A 10872-nucleotide genomic window follows, 5' to 3' on the forward strand; every position below is an offset into this window, starting at 1 on the left:
TGTGGACGTATGTATATACATGTGTATGGGGGTGGGTTGGGCCATTTCTTTCATCTGTTTCCTTGCGCTAACTCGCAAACGCGGGAGACAGCGACAAAGCAAGAAAAAAAAAATATATATATATATATACACATGTACATAATTCATACTGTATGCCCTAATTCACTTTCGTTGCCACCCTGCCACACATGAAATGACAACTCCCTCCCCCCACATGTGCGCAAGGTAGCGCTAGGAAGAGACAACAAAGGCCACTTCTTTCACACTGAGTCTCTAGCTGTCATGTATAATGCACCGAAACCACAGCTCCCTTTCCACATCTAGGCCCCACAAAACTTGTAAATGGAAATGGTGAAGAGCTTGTAGATTTATGTGTTGAAAAAGGACTGGTGATTGGGAATACCTGGTTTAAAAAGAGAGATATACATAAGTTACGTATGTAAGTAGGAGAGATGGCTAGAGAGTGTTATTGGATTACGTGTTAATTGATAGGCGCGCAAAAGAGAGACTTTTGGATTGCTGAGAGGTGCAACTGGAGGGATGTCTAATCATTATCTTGTGGAGGCGAAGGTGAAGATTTGTAGAGGTTTTCAGAAGAGAGAATGTTGGGGTGAAGAGAGTGGTGAGAGTAAGTGAGCTTGGGAAAGAGACTTGTGTGAGGAAGTACCAGGAGAGACTGAGTACAGAATGGAAAACAGTGAGAACAAAGGAGGTAAGGGGAGTGGGGGAGGAATGGGATGTATTTAGGGAAGCAGTGATGGCTTGCGCAAAAGATGCTTGTGGCATGGGAAGCGTGGGAGGTGGGCAGATTAGAAAGGGTAGTGAGTGGTGGGATGAAGATTATTAGTGAAAGAGAAGAGAGAGGCATTTGGACGATTTTTGCAGGGAAATAATGCAAATGAGTGGCAGATGTATAAAAGAAAGAGGCAGGAGGTCAAGAGAAAGGTGCAAGAGGTGAAAAAGAGGGCAGATGAGAGTTAGGGTGAGAGAGTATCATTAAATTTTAGGAAGAATAAAAAGATGTTTTGGAAGGAGGTAAATAAAGTGCGTAAGACAAGGGAACAGATGGGAACTTCAGTGAAGGGGGCTAATGGGGAGGTGATAACAAGTAGTGGTGATGTGAGAAGGAGATGGGAGTGAGTATTTTGAAGGTTTGTTGAATGTGTTTGATGATACAGTGGCAGATATAGGGTGTTTTGGCTGAGGTGGTGTGCAAAGTGAGAGGGTTAGGGAAAATGATTTGGTAAACAGAGAAGAGGTAGTAAAAGCTTTGTGGAAGATGATAGCTGGCAAGGCAGCGTGTTTGGATGGTATTGCAGTGGAATTTATTAAAAAAGGGGTGACTGTATTGTTGACTGGTTGGTAAGGTTATTTAATGTATGTATAATTCATGGTGAGGTGCCTGAGGATTGGCGGAATGCTTGCATAGTGCCATTGTGCAAAGGCAAAGGGGACAAAGGTGAGTGCTCAAATTACAGTGGTATAAGTTTGTTGAGTATTCTTGGGAAATTATATGGGAGGGTATTGATTGAGAGGGTGAAGGCATGTACAGAGCATCAGATTGGGGAAGAGCAGTGTGGCTTCAGAAGTGGTAGAGGATGTGTGGATCAGGTGTTTGCTTTGAAGAATGTTTGTGAGAAATACTTAGAAAAGCAAATGGATTTGTATGTAGCATTTATGGATCTGGAGAAGGAATATGATAGAGATGCTCTGTGGAAGGTATTAAGAATATATGGTGTGGGAGGCAAGTTGTTAGAAGCAGTGAAAAGTTTTTATCAAGGATGTAAGGCATGTGTACGTGTAGGAAGAGAGGAAAGTTATTGGTTCTCAGTGAATTTAGGTTTGCGGCATGGGCGTGTGATGTCTCCATGGTTGTTTAATTTGTATATGTATGGGGTTGTTAGGGAGGTGAATGCAAGAGTTTTGGAAAGGGGGACAAGTATGCAGTCTGTTGTGGATGAGAGAGCTTGGGAAATGAGTGAGTTGTTGTTCGCTGATGATACAGCGCTGGTGGCTGATTCATGTGAGAAACTGCAGAAGCTGGTGACTGAGTTTGGTAAAGTGTGTGAAAGAAAAAAGTTGAGAGTAAAATGTGAATAAGAGGAAGGTTATTAGGTACAGTAGGGTTGAATGGAGGTAAGTTTGAATGGAGAAAAACTGGAGGAAGTGAAGTGTTTTAGATATCTGGGAGTGGATTTGGCAGCGGATGGAACCATGGAAGCGGAAGTGAGTCATAGGGTGGGGGAGGGGGCGAAAATTCTGGGAGCATTGAAGAATGTGTGGAAGTCGAGAACATTATCTCGGAAAGCAAAAATGGGTATGTTTGAAGGAATAGTGGTTCCAACAATGTTGTATGGTTGCAAGGCGTGGACTATGGATAGAGTTGTGCGCAGGAGGGTGGATGTGCTGGAAATGAGATGTTTGAGGACAATATGTGGTGTGAGGTGGTTTGATCGAGTAAGTAATAATAGGGTAAGAGAGATGTGCGGTAATAAAAAGAGTGTGGTTGAGAGAGCAGAAGAGGGTGTTTTGAAATGGTTTGGTCACATGGAGAGAATGAGTGAGGAGAGGTTGACAAAGAGGATATATGTGTCAGAGGTGGAGGGAACGAGAAGTGGGAGACCAAATTGGAGGTGGAAGGATGGAGTGAAAAAGATTTTGAGTGATCGGGGCCTGAACATGCAAGGAATAGAGTGAATTGGAAGGATGTGGTATACCGGGGTCAACGTGCTGTCAATGGATTGAACCAGGGCATGTGAAGTGTCTGGGGTAAACCATGAAAAGTTCTGTGGGGCCTGGATGTGGAAAGGGAGCTGTGGTTTTGGTGCATTATTACATGACAGCTAGAGACTGAGTGTGAAGGAATGTGTCCTTTATTGTATTTTCCTAGCACTACCTCGCACACATGAGGGGGGAGGGGGTTGTTATTTCATGTGTGGTAGGGTGGCGATGGGAATTAATAAGGGCAGACAGTATGAATTATGTATGTGTGAACATGTGTATATATGTATATGTCTGTGTGTGTATATATATGTATACGTTGAGATGTATAGGTATGTATATTTGCGTGTGTGGACGTGTATGTATATACATGTGTACGTGGGTGGGTTGGGCCATTCTTTCGTCTGTGTCCTTGCGCTACCTCGCTAACGCGTGAGACAGCAACAAAGCAAAATAAATGAAAAAAAAAAAAAAATTCATACTATTTGCCATTTCCCGCGTTAGCAAGGTAGCGTTAAGAACAGAGAACTGAGCCATAAGAGAAAATATCCTCACTTGGCACCCCTCTCTGGTCTTTCATTTGAAAAATGAAAGACGGAAGGGGAGGATTTCCAGCCTCCCCCTTTTAGTCGCCTTCCTTGACATGCAGGGAATACATGTTTTCTTTCTTCCCTATCCCCAGGGATATATATTTCATATAGTGCCATTTGCTGCAATAGTGAGGTAGCATTAAGAACAAAGGACTGAGCCTTAGAGGGAAAATCCCCACTTGGTTGTGTGTGTGTGTGTGTGTGTGTGTGTGTGTTGTTTATGTATCATCATCACAAGATGGGAAAGAGTATACAGTCTTTTCAAGGACTTTCTGACCCCAAAGGAGACCACCTTTCTCTGTTATTGTATGGGGTGCAACCTTAGTGCTGCAGGGTCCCTATAAAAGAGGTCCTGGGTTGGTATAATTAAGTTTAAGCATCTTTTACAAGATTTTACCTGCATATGGTTAACCATAAGTGAAAAGGCTGTATCAACGAGGTTGTTTCATCAGCAATAAATGAAAAGTAGTAGTCTTGCTTAGAAACCTCTTCATCCAAAGGAGTCCATCATTTCTATGCTTCTGATTGGAGCACAGTGTCTAAGCTGCTATATAATAAGCTAAATTCTGTATGAATCCACACATACACCAACTCCTATTAATCTTCCTTACTCAAGTAAGTCGCATATACTGTACCTTCCTTAGAACCTGGTAGGCCTTGGAGATAAGAAAGGAAGTTCTTACTTGCGGTTATGTTAGAATGTGCATGGATCATCCTTCTATAAATGGAATTTTTTTTTTTTTTTTTTTTTTTAATAGTGACACTGTAGAAGGTACCCAGGCTCTCTTGTTTGAACTGCTCTTTAATTTATGAAATTTTGTTTTTTCATATGTTTATGATAGGGATGGATTGCTGTTTTCAAGTTTGATTTTGTTCACATGTTCTTGTTAATCTTGTTTTTGTTCCTTGTGTAATTGATGATTAAAAAAAGATTATAACTGTTGTTTTAACTGCCTTATTTTACTGGTCTCCCAGATATTGAGGAGTATGTATTTTAGATATATTTTATGAAAACTTTGTTTCGATACTGAATAAAGTTTTACTTTAAGGACTTCCCAGTCTTCATAAAGGATTATATAAATATGTAGTACATTGCAATATGGGCAATTGCATGTAGGAGTCAAGGTAATGTAAACACAAAACAAATGGGAGTCAAATTTAAGTGGTTAACATGTTCACAGAAAATAGTGTCTTCCAGATCACAAGCCATCAGGCATATGAACCCTTGGGTATTCATAAGAACCAGGAATATTATAAATGTTACAAAAAAAAGATATGGATGCACCGTTTCAACTAACAAAGAACAAGATGTTACTTTTGTTTCACTGTTTACATATTTATACATTTAAAACTAATAATGATAATGCGTGTTCAGGTAAGTGAGGTGTGAATCCTGGGGAGCAACTTTGCACTACAGTAACCTCTACTCATAAGACTCCTTTACAGAGAAATTCTTTGACAAGATTGTACTCCCAATGACACAGCCTTGCAAAAGGTACTTTTCTCCTGTGGTGTAACCTCAAGCTGGCAGTATATATATATATATATATATATATATATATTATATACATATATATATATATTTCTTCTTTCATACTATTCGCCATTTCCCGCTTTAGCGAGGTAGCGTTAAGAACAGAGGACTGGGCCTTAGAGGGAATATCCTCACCTGACCCCCTTCTCTCTTCCTTCTTTTGGAGTTAAAAAAAAAAAAAAGAGGGAAGGATTTCCAGCCCCCCCCCCCTCTCCCTTCCCTTTTAGTCGCCTTCTACGACACGCAGGGAATACGTGGGAAGTATTCTTTCTCCCCTATCCCCAGGGATAATATATATATATATATATATATATATATATATATATATATATATATTTATTTATTTTGCTTGTTGCTGTCTCCCGTGTTTGCGAGGTAGCGCAAGGAAACAGACGAAAGAAATGGCCCAACCCACCCCCATACACATGTATATACACACGTCCACACACGCAAATATACATACCTATACATCTCAATGTACACATATATATATGCACAGACACATACATATATACCCATGCACACAATTCACACTGTCTGCCTTTATTCATTCCCATTGCCACCTCGCCACACACGCACACTTTTTTTTTTTTTTTCTCTCTCCCGCGTTTGCGAGGTAGCGCATGGAAACAGACGAAAGAAATGGCCCAACCCACCCCATACACATGTATATACATACGTCCACACACGCAAATATACATACCTACACAGCTTTCCGTGGTTTACCCCAGACTCTTCACATGCCGAGATTCAATCCACTGACAGCACGTCAACCCCGGTATACCACATCGATCCAATTCACTCTATTCCTTGCCCCCCTTTCACCCTCCTGCATGTTCAGACCCCGATCACACAAAATCTTTTTCACTCCATCTTTCCACCTCCAATTTGGTCTCCCACTTCTCCTCGTTCCCTCCACCTCCGACACATATATCCTCTTGGTCAATCTTTCCTCACTCATTCTCTCCATGTGCCCAAACCATTTCAAAACACCCTCTTCTGCTCTCTCAACCACGCTCTTTTTATTTCCACACATCTCTCTTACCCTTACGTTACTTACTTGATCAAACCACCTCACACCACACATTGTCCTCAAACATCTCATTTCCGGCACATCCATCCTCCTGCGCACAACTCTATCCATAGCCCACACCTCGCAACCATACAACATTGTTGGAACCATTATTCCTTCAAACATACCCATTTTTGCTTTCCGAGATAATGTTCTCGACTTCCACACATTCTTCAAGGCTCCCAGAATTTTCGCCCCCTCCCCCACCCTATGATCCACTTCCCCTTCCATCCGCTGCCAGATCCACTCCCAGATATCTGAAACACTTTACTTCCTCCAGTTGTTCTCCATTCAAACTTACCTCCCAATTGACTTGACCCTCAACCCTACTGTACCTAATAACCTTGCTCTAATTCACATTTACTCTTAACTTTCTTCTTTCACACACTTTACCAAACTCAGTCACCAGCTTCTGCAGTTCTCACATGAATCAGCCACTAGCGCTGTATCATCAGCGAACAACAACTGACTCACTTCCCAAGCTCTCTCATACCCAACAGACTTCATACTTGCCCTCTTTCCAAAACTCTTGCATTTACCCCCCTAACAACCCCATCCATAAACAAATTAAACAACCATGGAGACATCACACACCCCTGCCGCAAACCTACATTCACTGAGAACCAATCACTTTCCTCTCTTCCTACACGTACACATGCCTTACATCCTCAAAAACTTTTCACTGCTTCTAACAACTTGCCTCCCACACCATATATTCTTAATACCTTCCACAGAGCATCTCTATCAACTCTATCATATGCCTTCTCCAGATCCATAAATGCTACTTTTTTTTTTTTTTTTTTTTTTTTTTTTTTTTGTCGCTGTCTCCCGCGTTTGCGAGGTAGCGCAAGGAAACAGACGAAAGAAATGGCCCAACCCACCCCCATACACATGTATATACATACGTCCACACACGCAAATATACATACCTACACAGCTTTCCATGGTTTACCCCAGTCGCTTCACATGCCTTGATTCAATCCACTGACAGCACGTCAACCCCGGTATACCACATCGCTCCAATTCACTCTATTCCTTGCCCTCCTTTCACCCTCCTGCTACATATATATATATATATATATATATATATATGTGTGTGTGTGTGTGTGAATAAGAGCAAGGTTATTAGGTACAGTAGGGTTGAGGGTCAAGTCAATTGGGAGGTAAGTTTGAATGGAGAAAAACTGGAGGAAGTAAAGTGTTTTAGATATCTGGGAGTGGATCTGGCAGCGGATGGAACCATGGAAGCGGAAGTGGATCATAGGGTGGGGGAGGGGGCGAAAATTCTGGGAGCCTTGAAGAATGTGTGGAAGTCGAGAACATTATCTCGGAAAGCAAAAATGGGTATGTTTGAAGGAATAGTGGTTCCAACAATGTTGTATGGTTGCGAGGCGTGGGCTATGGATAGAGTTGTGCGCAGGAGGATGGATGTGCTGGAAATGAGATGTTTGAGAACAATGTGTGGTGTGAGGTGGTTTGATCGAATAAGTAATGTAAGGGTGAGAGAGGTGTGGAAATAAAAAGCGAGGTTGAGAGAGCAGAAGAGGGTGTTTTAAAATGGTTTGGGCACATGAAGAGAATGAGTGAGGAAAGATTGACCAAGAGGATATATGTGTCGGAGGTGGAAAGTTGGAGTGAAAAAGATTTTGTGATCGGGGCCTGAACATGCAGGAGGGTGAAAGGAGGGCAAGGAATAGAGTGAATTGGATCGATGTGGTATACCGGGGTTGACGTGCTGTCAGTGGATTGAATCAGGGCATGTGAAGAGTCTGGGGTAAACCACGGAAAGCTGTGTAGGTATGTATATTTGCGTGTGTGTGAACGTATGTATATACATGTGTATGGGGGTGGGTATGGGTGTGTATGCAGTCTGAAGTGGATGAGAGGGCTTGGGAAGTGAGTCAGTTGTTGTTTGCTGATACAGCACTGGTGGCTGATTCGGGTCAAAAACGGCAGAAGCTGGTGACTTGAGTTTAGTAAAGCATGTGAAAGAAGAAAGCTGACAGTAAATGTGAATATGAGCAAGGTTTATTGGTTACAGTAGGGTTGAGGGACAAGTCAGTTGGGAGATAAGTTTGAGTGGAGAAAAACTTGAAGTGAAGTGTTTTAGATATCTGGGAGTGGATTTGGCAGCATGTGGAACCATGGAAGCGTAAGCGAGTCACAGGGTGAGGGAGGGGGTGAAAGTTCTGGGAGCGTTGAAAAATGTGTGGAAGGCGAAAACATTATCTCGGAAAGCAAAAATGGGTAGGTTTGAAGGAATAGTGGTTCCAACAATGTTATATGGCTGTGAGGCGTGGGCTATAGATAGGGTTGTGTGGATGAGATGTTCGAAGACACTACATGGTGTGAGGTGGTTTGACCGAGTAAGTAGTGAAAGGGTAAGAAAGATGTGTGGTTGAAGAGCAGAAGAGGGTATATAGAAATGGTTTGATCACATGGAGAGAATGAGTGAGGAAGGATTGACGAAGAGGATATATGCTTCAGTGGTGGAGGGAACAGAGAGAAGTGGGAGACCAAATTGGAGGTGGAAGGACAGTAAAAAAGACTGAGTGATTGTGGCCTGAACATACAGGAGGTTGAGAAGCATGCAAGGAATAGAGTGATTGGGAATGTGGTATACCAGGGTCGACGTGCTGTCATTGTACTAACCAGGGAATGTGAAGCGTCTGCGGTAAACCACGGAAAGGTCTTTGGGGCCAGGATGTGGATAGGGAGCTGTGGTTTCAGTGCATTACACATGACAGCTAGACACTGAACGAATGAGGCGTTTTCTTTTCTTCTTTTCCTAGTGCTACCTCGCATGCGTGGGGGGGGGGGTCATTTCATGTGTGGCGGGGTGGCGACGGGAATGAATAAAGGCAACCAGTATTATGTACACGTGTATATAAGTATGTATATATGTGTATACGTTGAAATGTATAGGTATGTATATACGTGTATGTGGGCGAGTTGGACCATTCTTTCGTCCGTTTCCCTGCGCTACCTCTAATGTGGGAGACAGCAACAAAATCTAAAATATATAGGGGAGAAAGCATACATGTACTTCCCATGCACTCCTCACACGTCACAGAGGCGATTGAAGGGGATGGGAGCAGGGGCTGGAAACACTCCCCTCCTTTATTTTAACTTTCTAAAAGGGGAAACAGAAGGAGTCACGAGAGACTTTTGGATGTTAATGTGCTGAGAGGTGCAACTGGAGGGATGTCTGATCATTTTCTTGTGAAGGTGAAGATTTGTAGAGGTTTTCAGAAAAGAGAGAATGGGGTAAAAAGAAAGGCGAGAGTAAGTGAGCTTGGGAAGGAGACTTGTGCAAGTTAGTACCAGGAGAGACACGTTCAGACCCCAATCACTCAAAATCTTTTTCACTCCATCTTTCCACCTCCAATTTGGTCTCCCACTTCTCGTTCCCTCCACCTCTGACACATATATCCTCTTGGTCAATCTTTCCTCACTCATTCTCTCCATGTGACTAAACCATTTCAAAACACCCTCTTCTGCTCTCTCAACCACTCTTTTTATTACCACACACCTCTCTTACCCTTTCATTACTTAATCAATCAAACCACCTCACACTACATATTGTCCTCAAACATCTCATTTCCAGCGCATCCACCCTCCTCTGCACCATATATCATTGTTGGAACCACTATTCCTTCAAACATACCCATTTTTATTTCCAAGATAACGTTCTCGAGTTCTTGACTTCCACACATTCTTCAACGCTCACAGGACTTTCACCCCCTCCCCCACCCTGATTCACTTCAGTTTCCATGGTTCCATCTACTGGCAAATCCACTCCCAGATATCTAAAGCACTTCACTTCCTCCAGTTTTTCTCCATTCAAACTTACCTCCCAATTGACTTGTCCCTCAACCCTACTGTACCTAATAACCTTGCTCATTCACATTTACTCTTAACTTTCTTCTTTCACACACTTTACCAAACTCAGTCACCAGCTTCTGCAGTTTCTCACATGAATCAGCCACCAGCGCTGTATCATCAGCGAACAACAACCGACTCACTTCCCAAGCTCTCTCACCCACAACAGACTGCATACTTGCCCCTCTTTCCAAAACTCTTGCATTCACTTCCCTAACAACCCCATCCATGAACAAATTAAACAACCATGGAGACATCACGCACCCCTGCCACAAACCAACATTCACTGAGAACCAATAACTTTCCTGTCTCCCCAGTTGTACATATGCCTTACATCCTCGATGAACACTTTTCATTGCTTCTAACCATTTGCCTCCCACCCCATATATTCTTAATTCCTTCCACAGAGCATCTCTATCAACTCTTATATGCCTTCTCCAAATCCATAATGTGAGTATTTCTCACATACATTCTTCAAAGCAAACACCTGATCCACACATCCTCTACCACTTCTGAAACCACACAGCTCTTCCCCAATCTGATGCTCTGTACATGCCTTCACCCTCTCAATCAATACCCTCCCATATAACTTACCAGGAATACTCAACTTATACCTCTGTAATTTGAGCACTCTTTTATCCCCTTTGCCTTTGTACAATGGCACTATGCAAGCATTCCGCCAATCCTCAGGCACCTCACCATGAGTCATACATGTATTAAATAACCTTACCAACCAGTCATCAATACAGTCACCCCCTTTTTTTTAATAAATTCCACTGCAATACCATCCAAACCCTCTGCCTTGCTGGCTTTCATCTTCCACAAAGCTTTTACTACCTCTTCTCTGTTTACCCAATCATTCTCCCTTACCCTGTCACCTTGCACACCACCTCGACCAAAACACCCTATATCTGCCACTATCATCAAACACATTCAACAAACCTTCAAAATTTTCACTCCATCTCCTCACATCACCACTACTTATCACCTTCCCATTAGCCCCTTCACTGAAGTTCCTTCTCATTTGTTCCCTTGTCTTATGCACTTTATTTACCTCCTTTCCAAAATATCTT

The sequence above is a fragment of the Panulirus ornatus genome, chromosome 6 (assembly GCF_036320965.1).
Source record: "Panulirus ornatus isolate Po-2019 chromosome 6, ASM3632096v1, whole genome shotgun sequence".
NCBI lineage: Eukaryota > Metazoa > Arthropoda > Malacostraca > Decapoda > Palinuridae > Panulirus > Panulirus ornatus.